Here is a 21,850-nt window from a genome sequence, read left to right on the forward strand (position 1 = left end):
TTTGGGTATGTTCTCATGTTTGTACAAATCTTATATAAGCTAGTTACAAATTGTATGTCACTAAGCATTGTGATATTCTTTAAAGAACTGCTTGGTTGTTTGTACACTTGTGAATTAGTATTCAGGCGGTGGTATTTCCATGTAGGCGCACTGCTAGCTTTCTGTGTGCTCACGTGTTTGTATTAAGTTTTTACAAGGGAGTTACAGCATGTACGTCACAAAGCGCTGTGATATTTTTAAAGAACTGCTTCGTTGGTTTTACACCTGTGAGTAATAGTACTCGGGTGGCACTAGTTGTGTGTAGGTACACAGGGACCATTTGTATACATTATGCTCATGTAAAGCAGTTACAAAGTGTATGTCACTAATCACTGTGATATTTTTTGAAGAATTGCTGTGATGGTTTTACACATGTGAATAATAGTGGTCAGGACACAGTACTTGCGATGTATAGTTTAATGTAGAGTGCCAAGACATGGGCTGTATACGTACCAAAAGAAATGTATGTCGTTATATTGTTGTGATTATTGCTGTTTGGCTTTTATTAAACTCTAATAACATTTTTTCTTGTATCTATTGATGTATGGCAATTTGTCATGCAACCAAACTGAGGACCTGAACTTGTGCATACAAATAAACAGCTAATTTAGGAGTATACTGCGCATATTCTGCGAAACCAGTTTAACAAATCTTGTACTACAATGCTGGGAAAATGACAGAGCTGACAGGGATGTACAGAAAGAGTTCTGCACTGGCTGAAGGACTGCCCCACACTGGAGTTGGTAATGTTGCGTTTATTGGAGTAGAACAGTAAGTGCACTTCTATTAAAAATGGGACAGTCAATGCAGAAACATGAGGCAGACGAGCAGATGTGGCACATTTTTTTCAGGGCCCTCCATGCCTACTACTGCATTTCTAGTCTTCCTGTGCTCTTCGTATAAGCCCCTGTTCAGCCAAGGTTTTTACTCCATGACAGTTGTTCTACTGGGTTCGTAGCAATATTGAAGAAGAAAATGCAATAGTATTCAAGAACTTTCGAGGCCCCGACACAGTAACTTCAAGGACCTCGTGCGATTTTTTAGTAGTTTGGACAGGCAATAACTTGTTCAACCACATCGTTAACTTTAATGCAAACAAAAGAAAACAATACAAATCGCATTTCACTGATTTCAAACAATTGAAAGACTGCTAATTTGCCTTTCACCGCCAATCACTAAACGCGCACAAGGAAGCATTTCAAGAAAGTGCTCAAAGTTTTTCTGCAATAGCACAATTAACTACTTGGACCTGCAACAATTGCAGTTTTTGAATACTGTTTGGTTTGACAGTGTATGTCAAACCAGACAGTATCTGTTGTCAGTATCTGTATGTCATCTGTTGCCTCAGCTTTTCACCACCAAATAAGCAAGTCGTTTGTAATTTCCTTTTATTGTGTCTGTAGCTCTCGATTTACTCATCACGGCTTTTCTTTGAATGCCTCAACTGTTGAGCTTCCTGCTTCTGCTCCTCCAAGTACATTTGTCGCCGCTTCTGTGTGCCTAAAACTGGTATCTGCAGCTCCTTTGTAATTTCAACTTTAAGGATGTCGCTTTCCTTCTATTACCTCCACAGACAATTCTCTGTGACATGCGAAGAGTGTCACAGAAGGGGAAAAAAACGCTTGGCAATGTCAGCTAAGTCTAGCCAAGTGTACAAATTTAAGGACTTTCCAGTACTTCTAAAAATTCCAGGGTTTTCAATGCGTTGAAAATGGCATTTTAGAAATAAAGGGTTTTCAAGGATCGCTACAAACCCTGGATTCTAGCACCTAAATAATTTTACAAGCTTGTTTTGGCGCGGAGTTTGGAGATTCATGCTTTTTACCTAACGCTGCACTATCTCTGTACATTGAAGCCACGAGAGCGCAACCATTTTGGAGTTAAGCAAAATACTGAAAGCTTTTAATACCACTCTTTTTCTATGGAGCTTCGTATTGCCTAGTTAAGTTTACGAATGTGCCTGGTCTTGGTGGGCGTTTCTTCGACATTGTCTGTGAGCAGTAGATGACTAACCCCCATATTCAGAAATGTATCTTAATACAAAGCTCATGCTTTACTTTATATAAACGACGCCTGGTGCGAACGTCCCCCAGACGCTCACTGCCTTTCTTTTGGTGCGTTCACGGCTTGCGTCATTTAGATCAAGTCAAGCATGGGCTTCAAGTTATGATGCATTTCTGAATATGAGGGTAAGCGTGCGCAATTCCGGGCAACGCATTGTGCCATTGACACTGAGAGCAAACTGGGAAAACAAAGTTAACGCCCTATGCTCCTAAACTTTTGCCTACCTGTGGTGTGCGTGTATCGTGCAAGAAGGAACAGCGCAAACACCAGGACGAAAAAAAGCATCAACCACACCAGTGCTTCGTGGTGTGGTCCATGTTTTTGCGTCGTCCTTGCGTTGCGCTGTTTCTTCTAAAATGCTCAACCAGCCCTGGAGCACGTCTCATAGGCAATGCAAGAACCGTGCACACCTGTGCTGATATTGCGCTATTCGTGGCCCACACAGGGCCATTTAACCTTGCACACTGTAACACTCTGTGTACCTCTCTCAAATATTCTTGTACCAATATGTGTAAACTGCATGTTGCATGGAGTGAAATCATTGTTAATGTTCTAGAGATAGTTTTCATGTTTACTGGATTCCCAGTCTAACAGCCGGCTTCAAACTTCTACACTGAGAGCTGGACGATTTATGGCAGTTTTTAAAGACTAGAAACAGTGCACAATATATTAAGGACAGTGAAAACGCAACAGGAGCACTGGCTTGCAACTCATTCTTTATTCAAGTATATATACAAGAACAATGCGCAAACACCAGGTGATGTGAACAAACCTAAGCAAATGAAATGTTGACAATTAGTCATGATTGACATTGCAAGAAATGCTAGAAAACAAAAACAACAGTTACACCGCGAGTGAATTCCATAAAATGCGAAATGGCGCCAAATCCACGCAGAAAACCATGGTAAAACTTGGGTATGCATTATGTGATTCAGTGAATTCAGCAAAATGTATGTATTATAACATTTTACTTGAATAAGTTGTTAGGAATATAAATCTATGTACGGCTAGAAATGCCTTAGTCACCAGATTTAAAAAAGAAGTGCTTTCATTTGTTTGAAAAATGAAAGATCATACCTGTTCACTCTAAAAACAAAGAGAGTGCCGGGCACTCTCTTTGAGGGAGTAGCGGCTTGTCCCACATTTCACTCTCTTTTCGAGAGTAGGTCGACCCTCTTTGAGAGAGAGCAGGTCAACTCCTGTTGACAGAGTTTTGTTACTCCACCGCCAGGGATTGCTAATACTCTTCCGCAGAGTGATAATACTCTTCCCGCAGGGAGTGCTAGTACTCTTCCGCAGAGTGCAAATACTCTCACCGCAGGGGTAATGGCACTGCACCAGACCGAGTACTTCTACTCCCCCAAACAGAGTGCTAGTACTCTTCCCAATACCCTCTTAGCGAAGACCTGGCCACGCATGCAGGCAGGAAATCAGATCAAATTAGGGTCGCTGATATACCGTTCCCTAGGCGGCTCCTCAGAGTCAGTAGCCCAATTCCAAGCGGCCTACTCAATAGGCGTGAGCAAAGTTATGCAGGATTTTAAAGTCATTTTTTCTGGCTATTTGCTGCCTACCATGAGGCGTGACTGCTCGAAATCGGCCTATGCGTATGCGTCGCGAACGCCACTGCGGAGAAAAAAAAGCTAATTAACATTTAGGCCGCAATTATCTTCGCACATTTCACAATCAGAAGACACATAGTCTAATTAGAACACAATAGTCAAGGGAATCACATAGTTATGGAGAACCACATTGCTCTATACATCACGCGGATTCGAACCCGCGTACACTCGCATCTATACAATTCAAAGCACACATCCTAACCATTACACCGCAGAGCCACCACACTGAGTCGTGTTGTTTTAGAGGTTATATATATAACAAATGTATTTGAGGAATCGGCTGCGGTGGGTGGAGATTCTCTGCAGTGTGCTGTGCTGTTGTGTACTGGAATACGTTTGCGTTTGCATCATTTCCATTCCTTGCTACGACTAACGAAGGAATACAACGTAGACGACGACGTGAGAACTATTCACGGCTTGTCGTCACCCCAGGAAAATAACAAATGTGCCGTTCAGCTCACGATCGAGTGCTTTTCCAGTCCATGCATTATATGCTCTCCGAAAATACGCGGATACAAAGTATCGTGCCAACCATCCACGTATGTGAATTTAAGTCGCGCGTATACTAGTGAGCATTTCTGTTTATTTTTTCCGCCAGTTCCATTCGTATGTGGTTAACTGCGACGCCAGTACCAGGCATTTCGACGTGCCTCACGCTGCCGTGTAGGCGTTCTTTTCAAGTGCATTAGTTTAGAGTTCGGTTCAGTCCGCTGTGAGCTGTTGTCCTGCATTAGCAGCGGATCGTTAGCGTTTTGAAGAGCATGCATTCCAGCATTTGGAGACTGCTTATGTCGATAGCCGCGTCACATGCATTGGCACGCATGTTTAAATGACTAATGTGTCCACTTGTTACGCGTGCACTGCTCGTATCCTGTGGCAGTGCTCGTTCTAAAAGCTTCGATGACCATCTACATTCATACGTGTGTTCAATATATATGCAGAGGATGGACTTGTCGGCTAGTTGGTTGAGCATTTTAGAAGAAACAGCGCAACGCAAGGACGACGCAAAAACATGGACCACACCACGAAGCACTGGTGTGGTTGATGCTTTTTTTCGTCCTGGTGTTTGCGCTGTTCCTTCTTGCACGATACACGCACACCACAGGTAGGCAAAAGTTTAGGAGCATAGGGCGTTAACTTTGTTTTCCCAGTTTGCTCTCAGTGTCAATGGCACAATGCGTTGCCCGGAATTGCGCACGCTTACCCTCATATTCAGAAATGCATCATAACTTGAAGCCCATGCTTGACTTGATCTAAATGACGCAAGCCGTGAACGCACCAAAAGAAAGGCAGTGAGCGTCTGGGGGACGTTCGCACCAGGCGTCGTTTATATAAAGTAAAGCATGAGCTTTGTATTAAGATACATTTCTGAATATGGGGGTTAGTCATCTACTGCTCACAGACAATGTCGAAGAAACGCCCACCAAGACCAGGCACATTCGTAAACTTAACTAGGCAATACGAAGCTCCATAGAAAAAGAGTGGTATTAAAAGCTTTCAGTATTTTGCTTAACTCCAAAATGGTTGCGCTCTCGTGGCTTCAATGTACAGAGATAGTGCAGCGTTAGGTAAAAAGCATGAATCTCCAAACTCCGCGCCAAAACAAGCTTGTAAAATTATTTAGGTGCTAGAATCCAGGGTTTGTAGCGATCCTTGAAAACCCTTTATTTCTAAAATGCCATTTTCAACGCATTGAAAACCCTGGAATTTTTAGAAGTACTGGAAAGTCCTTAAATTTGTACACTTGGCTAGACTTAGCTGACATTGCCAAGCGTTTTTTTCCCCTTCTGTGACACTCTTCGCATGTCACAGAGAATTGTCTGTGGAGGTAATAGAAGGAAAGCGACATCCTTAAAGTTGAAATTACAAAGGAGCTGCAGATACCAGTTTTAGGCACACAGAAGCGGCGACAAATGTACTTGGAGGAGCAGAAGCAGGAAGCTCAACAGTTGAGGCATTCAAAGAAAAGCCGTGATGAGTAAATCGAGAGCTACAGACACAATAAAAGGAAATTACAAACGACTTGCTTATTTGGTGGTGAAAAGCTGAGGCAACAGATGACATACAGATACTGACAACAGATACTGTCTGGTTTGACATACACTGTCAAACCAGACAGTATTCAAAAACTGCAATTGTTGCAGGTCCAAGTAGTTAATTGTGCTATTGCAGAAAAACTTTGAGCACTTTCTTGAAATGCTTCCTTGTGCGCGTTTAGTGATTGGCGGTGAAAGGCAAATTAGCAGTCTTTCAATTGTTTGAAATCAGTGAAATGCGATTTGTATTGTTTTCTTTTGTTTGCATTAAAGTTAACGATGTGGTTGAACAAGTTATTGCCTGTCCAAACTACTAAAAAATCGCACGAGGTCCTTGAAGTTACTGTGTCGGGGCCTCGAAAGTTCTTGAATACTATTGCATTTTCTTCTTCAATATTGCTACGAACCCAGTAGAACAACTGTCATGGAGTAAAAACCTTGGCTGAACAGGGGCTTATACGAAGAGCACAGGAAGACTAGAAATGCAGTAGTAGGCATGGAGGGCCCTGAAAAAAATGTGCCACATCTGCTCGTCTGCCTCATGTTTCTGCATTGACTGTCCCATTTTTAATAGAAGTGCACTTACTGTTCTACTCCAATAAACGCAACATTACCAACTCCAGTGTGGGGCAGTCCTTCAGCCAGTGCAGAACTCTTTCTGTACATCCCTGTCAGCTCTGTCATTTTCCCAGCATTGTAGTACAAGATTTGTTAAACTGGTTTCGCAGAATATGCGCAGTATACTCCTAAATTAGCTGTTTATTTGTATGCACAAGTTCAGGTCCTCAGTTTGGTTGCATGACAAATTGCCATACATCAATAGATACAAGAAAAAATGTTATTAGAGTTTAATAAAAGCCAAACAGCAATAATCACAACAATATAACGACATACATTTCTTTTGGTACGTATACAGCCCATGTCTTGGCACTCTACATTAAACTATACATCGCAAGTACTGTGTCCTGACCACTATTATTCACATGTGTAAAACCATCACAGCAATTCTTCAAAAAATATCACAGTGATTAGTGACATACACTTTGTAACTGCTTTACATGAGCATAATGTATACAAATGGTCCCTGTGTACCTACACACAACTAGTGCCACCCGAGTACTATTACTCACAGGTGTAAAACCAACGAAGCAGTTCTTTAAAAATATCACAGCGCTTTGTGACGTACATGCTGTAACTCCCTTGTAAAAGCTTAATACAAACACGTGAGCACACAGAAAGCTAGCAGTGCGCCTACATGGAAATACCACCGCCTGAATACTAATTCACAAGTGTACAAACAACCAAGCAGTTCTTTAAAGAATATCACAATGCTTAGTGACATACAATTTGTAACTAGCTTATATAAGATTTGTACAAACATGAGAACATACCCAAAGCTATCGTGCACCTACATGGAAGTGCGGCCATCTGAACACTATTATTTGAAAGTGTAAGCTCAACAGAACAGTTCGTTATAGTGACGCCCATTTTGTAACTGCCTTATACAAGCTTAGTGCAAGCACAAGGATGCGGAAAAAATAAAATAAAAACTTGCTCTATGAATACACAAACAGATCAACACAAATGGTAAACACCGCTTTGAAGACACGTGACCTTGACAAGCGCAGTGCTGTGCCGGTTGAAACTACCATCCACAAAAGTATTGAGCAATGCTTAAACCACACGCAATAAAGTGCTGAAAGACTGCATCTATAACGTACCTATTTTAATTCAAATTTCTTGAATATAGGACTCTCTTGCAGATAAGGCATCTGATCCAACTGACCTGATTTTACACCTGCTAAATGCATACAATGCACTCAGATATAACTGGTAATAATGATTATAAAAGGCATTTAGAAACTTTATAGTTTGATGAAGATGCATGACTAGAAAAGTTCTGTCCCCCTCGTACTTGTTAAAAAGGTGTAAGTACGACACATGTTCTTTTTTTCCGCAATTTTTGCATTAATGGACCCCCGGGAACCTCGAACCCACAAAAAAAGAAGATACTGCTGTGTTAATAGTGTTGTGAATAATTTTTTGTGAAAGCTTTTTACAGACAAGTTGCAGTCTCGTTTCTGGAGGTTGAGCTGTATCATGCAAAATAACATGGAAAGTGGTCACATGGGAGCATGACACTATGCCATAATGTTCGTTTCAGTTGACTCTCTTGCCCTACCAGTCAGTGCTCACTGTAACCAGTGATGGAACAGCAGTGTCTGACTGATTTTCATCACACTTCCGTCCTATGCCATCTTTACCAGAGTTGGCAGCACATAGATACCCAAATTTCGGTTGTGTTGCTTTCTCAGGTGCTTGTTTTTGATTTGCTCAATATCAGTTGGCACTTCAGCTGCATCAAACTTCTTTTTTACCTCTTCAACAACAACATAATCAACAATCTTATGACACCTGTGTTGTCCTTCTAGTTGCTTACAAAGACCAGTTAATCTAGCAACAACACTGACACTCTTTACTATCTTCTAATGGGGAAGAGGTGTGTCCCACCATGTGTTCCACGTTGTTGTCGCTATGTGGGCTGGGTGGGGAGGCAACAACTGTAATATGTTTGCATATTTTAAAGTGATGCTTGTACTGTGTTATACTACCTAACTTAATCTTGCACTTGCTGCGCAAGAACACTGGCTCACAGTCGCGGTGAAAAGCTTTTGTATGTTGAGCAAATGCACTACAAAAAAGTCGCAGTGATAGCACACATGTTGCTCTACCAGGCCTGGTGCGGTTCCTTCTGACAGTGCTGCTGATGCTGACACACTGCTGCTTGCCTCGTACACTGTTGCAGCTGCAGTAGACATGGCCGTCTCTGTATCTATTGCTGCCGTGCCACCTGTCGTGGTAACTTCAGGTGGTATCGGGCTCACTTCTGCAACAGAGATTTCGTTTGGCCCTTGAGGGCTCTCGTCATCAGGGCCAATAATTTCGTAGGCATTGTCTCCTGCATCGAAGAACCAATAAGAACAGCCTGAATTAATAAACATAGCTCAAAAAAGTACGGAGATCAAAACTTAACCACAAGCTTTGCACATCAGTGACCAGGCTTAAGGAATAATACTTGCAGGAGGAGTTACACAATTGTGTGCGTACATTACAGTTAAGCCTCATTTGAAGAGATACTCAAGAGGCACGGGAAACATGTCTCTCGAAACCAAAAATTTTAAAACACTAGAGCAGCCAGACTAGATCACTTTATTATGCATCATCACTAAAGTATGTTTAGATATATCTGAAGGAATAATTGCTCAGGGTGGCGTAAAGGGCCCCTAACCCACTTCTTGACATTTTTTGAACATTTCAAGTAAACATGCGCATCAAAATCAGAATGTCGTCACAATTGACGACGCCAAACGCCACAGTGTGTAGCACTGTGGGAGCACCACAATATGACGAAAACGACCCCGTGCGCCTCTCTGGACCTATCCTGCACCCCCCAGTTTGTCCTGACATCACCAGCCTGTCTCTGATGATGTCACCAGTTTCCGGTGCTGTCGATTGGTCGAACGAAAGTGTACGACTGCCGGCAAGGCCTGCAAGCAAATACACACTCCTTCTTCCTCGTCGCGTTGCTCGCGATGCCATTGTGGGCAGCCAATGGGGGCAAAGAACACAGACGCCAACGGAAGGGTCTCCCTATGAGGCGCTTTAACTAGAGTCACCATACAGTTCCATTGTATTGGCAAGGTCATTAGCGCCACCCCTCACAGGATGACGGGCCTGCGCGGCAGCAACAGAGCTCGTTGGTGATGGCCTGTCCCGTAAGATTTGGAGGTGTGCTAGGCGAGTAAAAGACGATACTGTCCAGATGGCGTGTACCAGATGAAAGAGTAAAATGAGCGAGGACTACTTTTCGATAATCAAACACGTAGCTCCACTATTACTGCACCGTTTTGAAAAATTCTCGAGGCTACGTGTTCGTTGCCTTAACATGTACAACTGCAACACCGCAACTAAATTTCAACCTCGGTGGTTTAGGGGCCCTTTAAAGAAGACATTCACAGCTTTTTAGTGACTGTAGATTGTGTTAGCTTTCTCCCTAACTTCTGGAAGTTAAACATTTCACTTTGCAAGCCTTGCTGCTCGCAGTGCCTTTGAGGTGCTCTTAGACGCTCGTCAGCTTCAACTGTGGACACTTTCTGTCCTGCACTGTCCTCGTTGCCCTCATTTTCTAGTTCATGCTAAAGAGACATGCACACTTGACCTGTGTGAGGCTTGCGTGATCTTTACGCCCGTCGGAGCACACAAGGTGCATGAAGTGAATGTGTCTGGGTTGTGTCCCTTCGAAGTAGTGAATACTTAAAAAGTCGTTAGTAACAAAGGTGACTCTTGTGTACAGTGTTGTTAATGTGGCAAACCAACCAAACCATTTTCAGATGTCTCTTACAACCAAGTGTATCTTGTAATGAGATTCTACTGTACTGAATATTTTTCATCTATGAATCATCTGCATGTACATATAGTCACAAAGACATGCTGTGTGGAATGGCGAATTAGGAAAAAGCTGGTACTCTTACTTTTTGTCCCTAACATAAGCAGCTGATAATAATATGATAAAAAGCAGGTAATGAGGCAAGCATGGAGCATAATCCTTCAGCTCTAAACAGTTTTTTGGGCCCGCATCATTTCCTCATGACATAAGGAAACAACTTGATTGCAGTAATGGCTGCATGTGATCTGAGTTGTATTTTTGCGCTGTACAAGTCAATTCAAAATGAAAGACGGAATGTTCCTGCATTTAGTTTAATTGTATGGGTATATATATATATATATATATATATATATATATATATATATATATATATATACGTCTCTCTCATGTTTTGAAATATATGTAAATTCAGGAGTGCCTGCATGCCCTTCTCCCCTGCTCCAGTGACGAAAAGGAGAGCCTTTTTATGTAGCATAGTAAAACATTCACATGTTTTCGCTGTGCCCATTACATCACTTAACATATGGATCTTTCACAATACAGAGTAGCAGTGGTCTATAATACTAACTCATCCCAACAAAACTATAGGTTAGCACATACCGACATGCTGTGAAACAGCTGTTGCAAAGCCGCTGGTGCTGGCAATTTCCGCAGCACTGCAGTGGTACAGCCGAGTGCCACCTGTATAGTGACAAATGCATATGCATGTTAGCAACTCACTAGTTGCTGATGGTTTCATAAGCTTTACACTACACAATAAAGTAATCTAGACAACTTTGTTGGAACAAATACACATAATTAGGACACCACTTAAAGACTAACACGATTAATTGCCCCCAATCTCTCACTCACTAAGGGTAATACTACTGAAACATCGGTGGAGAGCTCAGATTAACACAGCCCATAAAGGACAAGCTTTCTTTGAGGGAAACAGCTCTAACAGCGGTTTGTTTTCTTGATCATCTTATGTGCTAGCTTTGATTTAAATGTCATGCAATACTATAAAATATGAAGTGCCGCATTTCTAGCAGCAGAAGGCGTCATCAGCCTCATGGTACAACTGATTTTTGCACTGTTTGTGTCAGTGAGCCGACACATACAAAGAAAACCGAATTCACACATACATATACAGTGCCAAGTGCACTCCTCCTTCTGAAAACGCAGCCGCCAGTTACAATGCTGCTGAAAGGAAAGGTTATATAGAGTGCGAGACTGCATGGAACTACCACTTATGACTGTAAGTGTATGATCTGCTGATTGGAGAGGTAGTCACATCCTATTTCTAGTCTCTTTTAGAAGCATTACTAAAGGATGAATTAAAATCGATTCATAAGTCATGAATTTCACGCATCCACGGTTTGGTTAAATAACTTGTGAGAAAGAGACATGTTTACCTGGAAGAGCAACCTTTTTTTCCTGCTGCAAAATTTTCCTTCGAATTAATGACATAATTTTACAGCGTCATAATATATTGTGTTTTTCGCAACTACTTCCCAGCAGTGGCGAGTTACAATGTTTATATCTGACTCATTGGGCGACAATACTGCCAAACACAAATGCTTCACGAACACAAGAACACGTCCCTCGCAGAGAATAGCAACCATATATGCTTCTGTGAGACATGATCGCACCATTGTGGTCAAAATATACATTAGAACGACACCACCATCTGATTTAAAAAAAAGTCTCAGTACAAGGCAGCAGCCAACTGCATAATGTGAAATTGCAACTGATGCCCACTTACTGGTGGCCTGTGTTCGAGTCACTTCTCGCAATTGACTGGGTGCTGAGAAATGCACGTCCTGGGTTGTCCCTACAAATCATACAGGGTTATGTCAAATGTTGAAAATATATATACACCGGCATTTCATAAGTTGCAAAACAAATGAGTAAACTAATAAACAACTGTAATGTAAACAGAGTACACATAAGATAGGCTGTCAACTGGTAATGCATTACGCGAAAAACCTAATGCATAGGAAAGACTATATGTATACACACGAAGCTGACACACAATTTAATTCGCTCTAGGTTTTTCCGTGCAGCATATTCAAATTATTATGTCTTGCGGTTAGAGCAAAATTAGTGTAAATTACGCACTAAATTATGTACCCTGGAAAACTTTTCTTCAGTATGCACCTGTACGCGCTTCGAATGAGTAGCGTTGTAAAATTTACGTACATGGAATTTAGCATGGTTGCTGAACACGGATTTCCTTTGCCCTGTGTCGTGTACAGGGAGCTACATATATCCCCCCCCCCTTTTTTTTGTACTAGCCATACTGCGTGCCATTGCACTTATACGCTTGTCAATAAACCTTACGACACAGAAATAAAAAAAGCGCCAATCACCCATGCCTGCATGTTGTAGTGGGCCTAACCTAACCAAGCATGGGCTGTTGCTTTTTATAGTAAACACAGGCACCGTGCTCATTGCAAGTATGTATCATGGCACTAAGCAAATAAGCAATTTAATTGTACCACTATTTTTTTATCACATGGATGTATCTGTTGAGAGGCAAGACAAAAAGCAATCACTTCTCAGAACTATTCAGCTTTTTTAAAACACATTTCTAACTTTTCAATTACACTTGCTGCTATGTGTTTGTCTCCAGAGAACATACTTGATTTGACTTTCCAATGGGAGACATTACATAAATATACCATGTTAAGATGACTGCCTGGAGCACGTGAGAATTTTCATCTTGGTGTAACATACTGTATCTTGATTTTGGTTTCATTTGGTCAAATGGTACACCCAATATACCCACATACTAGTTTTCTTGTCCAAATTGCATGGCAATGTATTTTGATTTTTTGGCATTGGCTCCTCTGCACTACGTGAAGTCGCACTGCACTGGCTCTTTCACATCCTCGTGTCCTTGCAGCTGCCTTCTTGAGTTATATAAAGCGGGTGCCTGAAAAATATCATATGCAAAAGTCAACACAAGGGCATGGTGCAAAACAACATCAAGACAGTCAAGGCCATAGCAATAAAAGAAAGTCTTAGCTCTTAATCTTCTTAGTGAAATGCATGCAAAACATCCAAATGACTGCAACAGTCAACTGCTAAATTAACTTCAATTTTAGATTTACACAAAAAAGAAATAACGGACAGTTCATCCTCGTTCGGCGCGGATGTTAGAATACTCCTGCTAATGAATAGAATATTGGTCATTTTCAGACATCATAGGTCTGTCATGAGCCTGGTGTATCGCAAACACCATTTGTGACACATCCTAAGCACGTGCCCAGTGTGCCCCCCCGCACCATCCCTGGTTGTGCCACTGCTGAAGCCATAATTTGAGGATTATAGCTGCAAACATGATGCTCAGTAGGGATGAAAATATTGTCCTTCCGTTCAATGGATATATGGATGTGCCTATAAAAAAGGGCAACGAGGCTTGTTATGGCAAGCTTACCCACATATCAATACTAACAAGAAATTTCACTGCCGCCTGCATCTAAGCTTACTAAAAGGCATGAACTTATTTTTTCATTTCATTTTTCATTTCATTTTATTACCTTAAAGGCTCCAATAAATGGAGCGTTACATAAGGGGTGGCAAGAATAAAAATACATAGTCACAATAACAGGAAGTTTTTTACATTTTCGGTGAACTTGGATGGGCACATAATGACAGCAACGTCGTTAGGAAGGCCGTTCCAGTCTGCAGCTGTGCGAAGAAAAAAAGAATTTGAAAACGTGACAGTGCGTGCGCGTGGACGGGCAACCTGTAGCTGATGGCTGGTGCGGTGAGATATGCGTGTAGGAGGAAGGATATAAGGTGGGATGCGCATATGGCTATGAAAGAATTTGTGAAATAAAGCTAGGCTGGCAATGCGACGACGGAGCGATAAGGGGGATAATGCGGATGCAGTTTTTAAGGAGGAAACGCTGATGTCAAAGGAATATGATGAGTGGATGAAACGAGCGGCGCGATTTTGTACAGATTCAAGATCATTAATTAGGTATGCCTGATGAGGTTTCCAAATAGGCGATGCAAATTCTAGTTTTGACCTGACAAATGATTTGTAGGCTAACAATTTTACATGTTGAGGAGCGTGATGCAGATGGCGTTTTAAAAATCCTAAAGTCCTGTTCGCGGATGATATTAGGTTAGTAACATGAGGATTCCAGGAAAGATCGCTCGAAATTGTTACTCCTAAATACTTGTATGAATGAACTAGTTCTACCGGAACTTCAGATATTACATAAGGAAATAGGAGGGAATTACGGCGACGGTGAATGGACAAATATTTACACTTACGCGGGTTAAGTTCCATTAGCCACTCGTTACACCAGTTCTGGACTGCATCAAGATCACTTTGAAGAGAAGATTGGTCAGCGGTGGAATTAATAACACGATATATCACACAGTCATCCGCGAACATACGTATGCTAGATGTTACGTTTAATGGTAAATCATTTATGTATATTAGGAAAAGTAGCGGGCCCAGCACGGATCCTTGTGGGACGCCTGAAGTTACAGAGACTGAATTAGAATTCCTATTATTAATGGTGACGAATTGTGAACGATTAGTCAAGAATTCTTCAATCCACTTTAGTATATTAGGGTCAAAATTTAAGCGGGAAAGCTTTATAAGAAGGCGTTTATGGGGCACTTTGTCAAAGGCTTTAGCAAAATCTAAAAATATTACGTCAGACTGAAGATTACAATCAAGGTTAGAGTGCAGATCGTGTAAGAAAGCGGCAAGCTGAGTCTCGCAGGAGTAACCACGGCGAAACCCGTGCTGGGCAGGATTGAAAAAGTTATTCGAGTCGAGAAATGTCATGATGTGAGTATAGATGACGTGTTCCATGATTTTGCAGGGAATACTAGTTAGAGAAATGGGACGGTAATTTAGAGGCGAGTACTTGTTACCTGATTTGTGGACTGGAACGACCTTCCCTTGTTTCCATTCTTTGGGCAGTTGGCCTGTGAGGAGTGACTGAGTGAATAACATGCACAACAGGGATGAACATGTATCTTTGGTGTTCTGCAGAATCTTAGCGTTGATGTTGTCAATGCCAGCAGAGGATGAAAGCTTTAAGTTTTCTATTAGGGACAAAATCCCTTCTGAAGAAAATACAAGCGAAGGCATTGTATCCTGAATAATTGCGAGGTTTGAAGAAACAACCGGATCGATTTCATTAGTAAACGCGGATGAAAACGCTGCGTTAAAAATGTTGGCGCATTCGGATTCACGGATAGTTTCACCTGATGCATCGGTGAGGGAAATTGTGCGTGTATTCTGGGGATTAATGACTTGCCAGAACCTACGGGGGTTAGTAGACAACATGTTTGGCAGGTCATAATGAAAGAAAGAGTGCTTGGCTTCTCGCACATTTTGTAGGTAAGTTTTTTCCGCTGCATAATACTTGTCCCAAGCGTTCTGACTAGGCCGCAACTTGGCTGAACGAAAAAGACGCTTCTTTTTGTTTTCAAGGCGTTTTAGTGAGTTTGTGAACCAAGGGTTTAGGGGGTTAGTTCTTATAATTATGCTCGGAATAAACCTGTCAACCAAACCTTCAATTTTTGTCTTAAACAAGTGCCAGTTATCGTGGATAGTTCTTTGATTAAAGTCAGACTTAAAACGGGGTAAGAATGTGCGAAGTTCATTATTTATGGCAGTATAGTTTCCTTTATCATAAAGCCGGATGGTACGTTTGCTAGTTGTCCGTGAAAATGGTTTAATGGTGAAGTCGGCTTGTATGACTTGGTGATCGCTGACGCCTGGTAGATGCGTGATGGAATGAACGTATTCCGGATTATCCGTTAATATTAGGTCGAGAGTGTTAGCGCAGTCCTCAGTTACACGGGTTGGCTCCGATATAATTTGAACAAGATTAAAATTAAGGCAAACATCAAGAAATTCGTTAGCATCTCTGTTACCTGTGGTAGTTAGATTATGCCAATCAATACTCGGGAAATTGAAGTCTCCAAATAAAAGAGTACAGGTGTTTGGATGCTTCGTTTTAATTTCATTTATTGCATTATTCAGTTTTGTGGGGAAATCCGGACTGTTAGGAGGCCTGTAGCAAACGCCAATCAAAACGGACTGAGGTGAAGCGTGACATAAGACCCATAACATTTCTATGTCTGATGAAATATTAATGGTTGTACATGATAGTTCATGTCTGGTTGCAATCAGTACTCCCCCTCCCCTCCTATCTGGGCGATCCTTGCGGAAGACACGGAAATTAGGCAGGTCGGCAAGGACTTCACTATCACAGATGTCGCTGTTTAGCCACGTTTCCGTCAAGATTAGTAGGTTGCTGGCGGAAGATGAGACGATATTTGAAATAATGTCGCGTTTTGAAATGAAGCTGCGCACGTTAGAAAAAATAGCTGACAATGAAAGTGCTTGTTGTTGAACATGCTTAGAATGGCCTGTCGATTGACGGTGAGATGATTGCTATTTCACTTCTTTTACTGTTTGTGAAGCTTCATCGAATGTGTAGCGTTTCGGACCAATGTGCAAAGTTTTGAAGCGCAGGGAGAACTTATCGGATACCGATCTGGCATAGGCTACAAGATTTTTGCGAGTGTTACGGACAGAAGCGGAAAAGTCTTCACCAATGCTGTAGTTCGTGCCTTTAAGTTTATAACCACATGATAGAATGCTTTCTTTAGTTTTGGACGATGTGAATTTTACTATGATAGGCCTAGTACGATTAGATGAGTGACGCCCGAGACGGTGAGCACGCTCTATTAAATGAGGGTCGATGTCAAAGCCTAGTTGTTGAGAGCAATGGCGAATGACGGTTTGTTCAGAGTCTGCAAAGGTTTCAGCGGGGTTAGTGTCCGGAACATTGTAAAAAATGAGATTGTTACGACGGGAGCGATTTTCTGCGTCGTCCACTCGTGCTTCCAGTTTGTCGACCTTGCAGGTAAGTTCGGTTGTTAAAGTTTTCAGGGTGCCTATTTCAGAGTGGAGAGCAGAAAGGGTAGTGTAGTGGGATTCCAGAGCGTCCATGCGTTTGGTTAGGTCGGCCAATGTTGTGTCAGTAGTTTTCAGCTGTTGTTTAATGTCTTGTAAATCAGACAATAACGCGGTTTGCCCGGCAGTTAGTTTCTGGAGCTCGGCAAGTACTGTGGCGAAACGGTCGGGGCCTGGGTTAGTTTCTACGTCACCCGACAATAGCAATAGAATACGAATAACATGCGAACATTCGGCAACAATACAGGCACAGCACTGAGGGCTCGGTAGCTGCATCAGGAAAAGGTTACTACTTTTTTTAGCGAACAGAGAAAATTTATCACCAACCTGCATCATGAAAAGCAGCGGATTAGTAGACTGCACTGTCGCGCAGCTACCGGGCCCACAGAGTGGTGGCGATGAGCGCACGCGTTTTGTAGCAGCAGCGGATGATGTTCCTGGCGATGGGGTTGTCCACTGATGATCCGAGATGCGGTAGACTGATGGCAGTAATGGCGCATGCAGCTCTGATGACGTTGCGGGTTGATCCGAGATGTGTTGATTGTGGTAGGGCAGGTTCGCGGAAGGCACAGATCCACATGAGGCAGACGGTGGAACGGTTAGAAGTAGGCGGACGGCGAGAGCAAACACCTGCATCATGAAAAGCAGCGGATTAGTAGACTGCACTGTCGCGCAGCTACCGGGCCCACAGAGTGGTGGCGATGAGCGCACGCGTTTTGTAGCAGCAGCGGATGATGTTCCTGGCGATGGGGTTGTCCACTGATGATCCGAGATGCGGTAGACTGATGGCAGTAATGGCGCATGCAGCTCTGATGACGTTGCGGGTTGATCCGAGATGTGTTGATTGTGGTAGGGCAGGTTCGCGGAAGGCACAGATCCACATGAGGCAGACGGTGGAACGATTAGAAGTAGGCGGACGGCGAGAGCAAACACCTGCATCATGAAAAGCAGGGGATTAGTAGACTGCACTGTCGCGTAGCTACCGGGCCCACCAAGTATGATGTGCACAATGGAGTTCATTTTTGACAGACCCGACTACTGCTGCATTTTGAAATCTAGCATTTTAGATTCTTGAAGGCATGTAAAAGTTGCAGTTAAACCGCAGTTCTTGGTTTATTACACCAACCTATTGTTCTGTGTACGACAGACTGGTAACACAGAATTAAAGCAACAATTTATTTAGATTTTTTTTTCTCTACTAAAAATATTCAAGCGATAAACACATTTTGATCTGCCATGCAATAGCAAAATGCACACATTACGCTTGTAACCCCCAAAGGAAGGCTGATTTAGCTATTCATATGACATAACTCTGACACGCCAACTCATATTAGCAAATGCACAGGCATGTCCAAAACAATAAGCGTATGCAAAGCGCCCTTGCAACTGTAATTCCACACAGCAGCCGTTATATTCGATGCCGATGCATAACTAGCTGCTCGACAATTCACTGAGTTCGTAGACACAAGCATCGTTTCAGTTTCGCACCATGCACGAAAACTGCAGCAGCACACAAAACCAGACCTACCTATAATCACACCATTTCAATACATGAGAAAAACAGTTCAGCCTTAGGGATAAACACTGTGAGAGCGATTTAGTGCGTGACGGCGACGAGCGACAAAACGGGCCGTCGCTTGAACAGATGGCTCGGTTCTGGAAATCTAGAAATCATCGCTCGTCGCCCGAAAGTGCTATGAGCGACTAGCCAATAGCACGAAGCCGGAACTAGATGTACATCGCTCAAATACTACCGATTGTAGCGCGGAACGAGCAAATGATTCAATTTTTATACGTGCAAGGATAAGAACCTACGGCAAGACCTCCGGAAATATTTTATGCTACTTTTTTAGCAAAATACATCAACGCAAATTACTAAAGCACGGGCCACGCGTGATTGCAGCCCTCATGCCGGCAACACCGGGGAGGCGTCGCTCAATATCGTCGCTCGCACGGAGTACGACTTGTAGGCGACGAGCGAACGCGACAGCCATCTCCATCGCGTCGCTTGTAGCTGCCGCGCGCAAGATCGCTTATATGGGGTTCATACTTTTTTCAACATAAAAGATGGATTCCCCATGCGTTTTCAGTAAGTTCAAGATAACACGCCCAACTGACCTCTTGCAGCATGCAGCTGAATGCCTGCGGCAAAGTTTCTAACTAGCACTGGTGCTGCACGTAACTTCAGTGGTCGCAGATTCCCCCTGCGCGAGATACCGTCAAGCGCGCGGTTTATTTATAAAAAAAGCATGCTGCCAGCAAAGTGACGCCTTCTGTTATGTGATTCGTTAGTTCAACAGCGTTCCGTACACAGTAGACTGCTAAACTGAATAAATTCAAACAAACAAAACGCACGCTAATCACGCTCCGCATAGGCTCGGAATCACGGGCTGGTGAACGAACCATTTTAAGCCTCCTCTCGCCTGGCGTCTTATTCAACATAGCATAGTTCTGGCAGCGTTTGCGATCTTTAAAGCTCTTACGGACAACGGCAACATGATAAAATCACATGCAGTTATCGCGACGACTGGCTTTTTCGATTGACATGGAGAGACACAGCGCGTATGCCTAGTCCTTTGTCAATCGCGTTGGCTAAGCGCAGCGACGACTTCCTGGCGATAGCATGACATATACGGAGAATGTGCACCTAAGTTAGAATGCACTTACCGTGGAGGATTTGCTGTTATATCCAAGGCATGACGAACGACTGTCGTGTTTTCGTAGCGACGCGAGATGGCTGACATACGATCTGCTTTGGCTGGCCTTCGCGGCGGCGGTGCAGCTCGCTGTACGGATCACCTTTCTCCGGTGCTGTGTTGTTCCGCGATCTTAAGCGCGCGCGCGCGCGGTGGAGCATATCCGAGTGAAAAAGTAGAGCGCTCGCTACGCGTTCCTTTGAACTGCGGCGGCCTGTTCTCTTAGAAGCAACTGCATGTAATAAAGCCACAATTATGTTTCTGGCCTCCTGTAACAAAATCCCGCCGGACAGATGTCCTATTCTGCCGTCTAAGAATAGGACACACTTTTGGCACACATAACTTCTTACACACGGGAAACGAGCCTCCAACCTGTGGTAGATGCGGGGAGAGGCTGACCGTCCTCCACGTCCTATTGGAGTGTCGGGAAGCCGAATCCGAAAGAAAAAAATATTTTCTCTTAGCATACCGGCACCTCATCCCCCTTCATCCTGTTATGTTTCTTGGCCCAGAACCACTCTTTGACACCAACGCCGTCCTAGGTTCTTTGAAAGATGTTGTGTTGCATGTTATTAGACCCACACGTTCGTAGCGCTTCCTCTCTTCAGAGGATGCCGCTGCGATAATTATTTTGAATAGCACATGCCTCTAGGCCCTTGTGGTTCAAGGGCTCTGGCGAGGCAGTAGTGCTGTAAGCAATTTAACATCTCGCATATTTTAAACAATGCATCATTCCTTTACGATGGATTTTAATGTTCATAGTATTCGTCATTAGTCATCGCCATAATTTTATTATAGCACGTAGATTTTACGCACTTTACAGCGACTATTTTTAGGCCGCTTTACAGCCAAGTCACATCTTCCATAATACATCGTTAACATTACCACTTGTCATGGCGCTCTTTGGCCAAACCTGGCCCTTGCGCCACAAAACACCACACAGCATCATCATCTTAGAAGCAAAACGATGTGTTCTTTGCTCAGCGTTCATGAATGATACATCGCCATGTTCGGGGCCAGCCACCTACAGTTGAAGCAGAAGACTGCGCTACGTTTTGTTCTCTATTGCCGCAAGAGTAGTTCTACTCTCTCTCTCTCTGAAGGGGAGAGTGAAAAGCACATTTCACTCTCTCCTTGGTGACAGAGTGAACAATGCATTTCACTCTCCTCGACATTTTGCGAGAGTAAAACGACGCTTTGAAGAGTGAACCGGCCGCTTCACTCCTGCGATACCCTTCCTAGTTTTTAGAGTGTTGTGAGATAATGCTGAAAAATACCAGCGATAATGATGAGTCTCTTGGGAATAATATAGTGTACCAAAATGCCTTACGAATTACATCAGGGACTCGAAATTTCTCAAATTTGCAGACGTACTTCCATATTTTAACAATAATATAAGGCATACAACATAAAAAAAGCCGCTGTTAGTGTTTGCAATAGGAAATGAGCCCCTAGGGGTGCATGCGAAATGGCCCCCAATTGAATATTATACCAGTAAAACTCTACCACATGTGTTTGACCACTGTTGATTGCTTCCAGTTGAGCTGAGTTGCACAAGCATGTTCCCTTAGTGAATGAAATTCAGTGAGAGAAACTTAGTCTTCTTTGTATAGCAAAGTCAGTTGGCAAAAATGAAGCACACAATGGTAAAGATGAAGGTCCAGGTGCTGTAGGATATTTTCAAAAGATAAACCACTTATGTACACACACGCACAGGGCAGAAACACTGCCTCCCCGTGCACGTGCTACATATTGACAATCACCACAAAAACCCATCGCATTACTTTTACTTCCACAAGTTTTTCACTGCTGCTATGGAATGACTGTCTCACTGCACCACAATCTGTAGCAACCAATGGACTGGGCATTTGAACTGGTTAATTAAAGCAGGTCAGGCATCAGCCAGACTGAAGCAGCGGAATTCCACACACTGTTCAACGCCCGGCCTCGTGTGAGTCTCTTAAAACTTGTCACGGACACTTGCTGGCTGTGCCTTCAGGTGA

At 43.0% G+C, this 21,850-nt stretch overlaps 1 protein-coding gene and 1 long non-coding RNA gene across 6 annotated transcripts in view; both read right to left on the reverse strand.

The window, feature by feature from the left end:
- LOC135912448 (monocarboxylate transporter 13-like) overlaps nucleotides 1-21,850 on the reverse strand; it is a 610,659-nt gene that overhangs the window by 276,687 nt on the left and 312,122 nt on the right. The window lies entirely within an intron of this gene.
- LOC135912449 (uncharacterized) lies at nucleotides 8,235-19,936 on the reverse strand. The gene is made up of 5 exons (XR_010567673.2): nucleotides 19,819-19,936; nucleotides 12,983-13,125; nucleotides 11,953-12,021; nucleotides 10,809-10,889; nucleotides 8,235-8,720 (listed from the first exon to the last, which is right to left on the reverse strand). It is a non-coding gene; the product is annotated as an uncharacterized lncRNA (long non-coding RNA).

Source organism: Dermacentor albipictus, chromosome 1 (assembly GCF_038994185.2).
Source record: "Dermacentor albipictus isolate Rhodes 1998 colony chromosome 1, USDA_Dalb.pri_finalv2, whole genome shotgun sequence".
NCBI classification, from domain to species: domain Eukaryota; kingdom Metazoa; phylum Arthropoda; class Arachnida; order Ixodida; family Ixodidae; genus Dermacentor; species Dermacentor albipictus.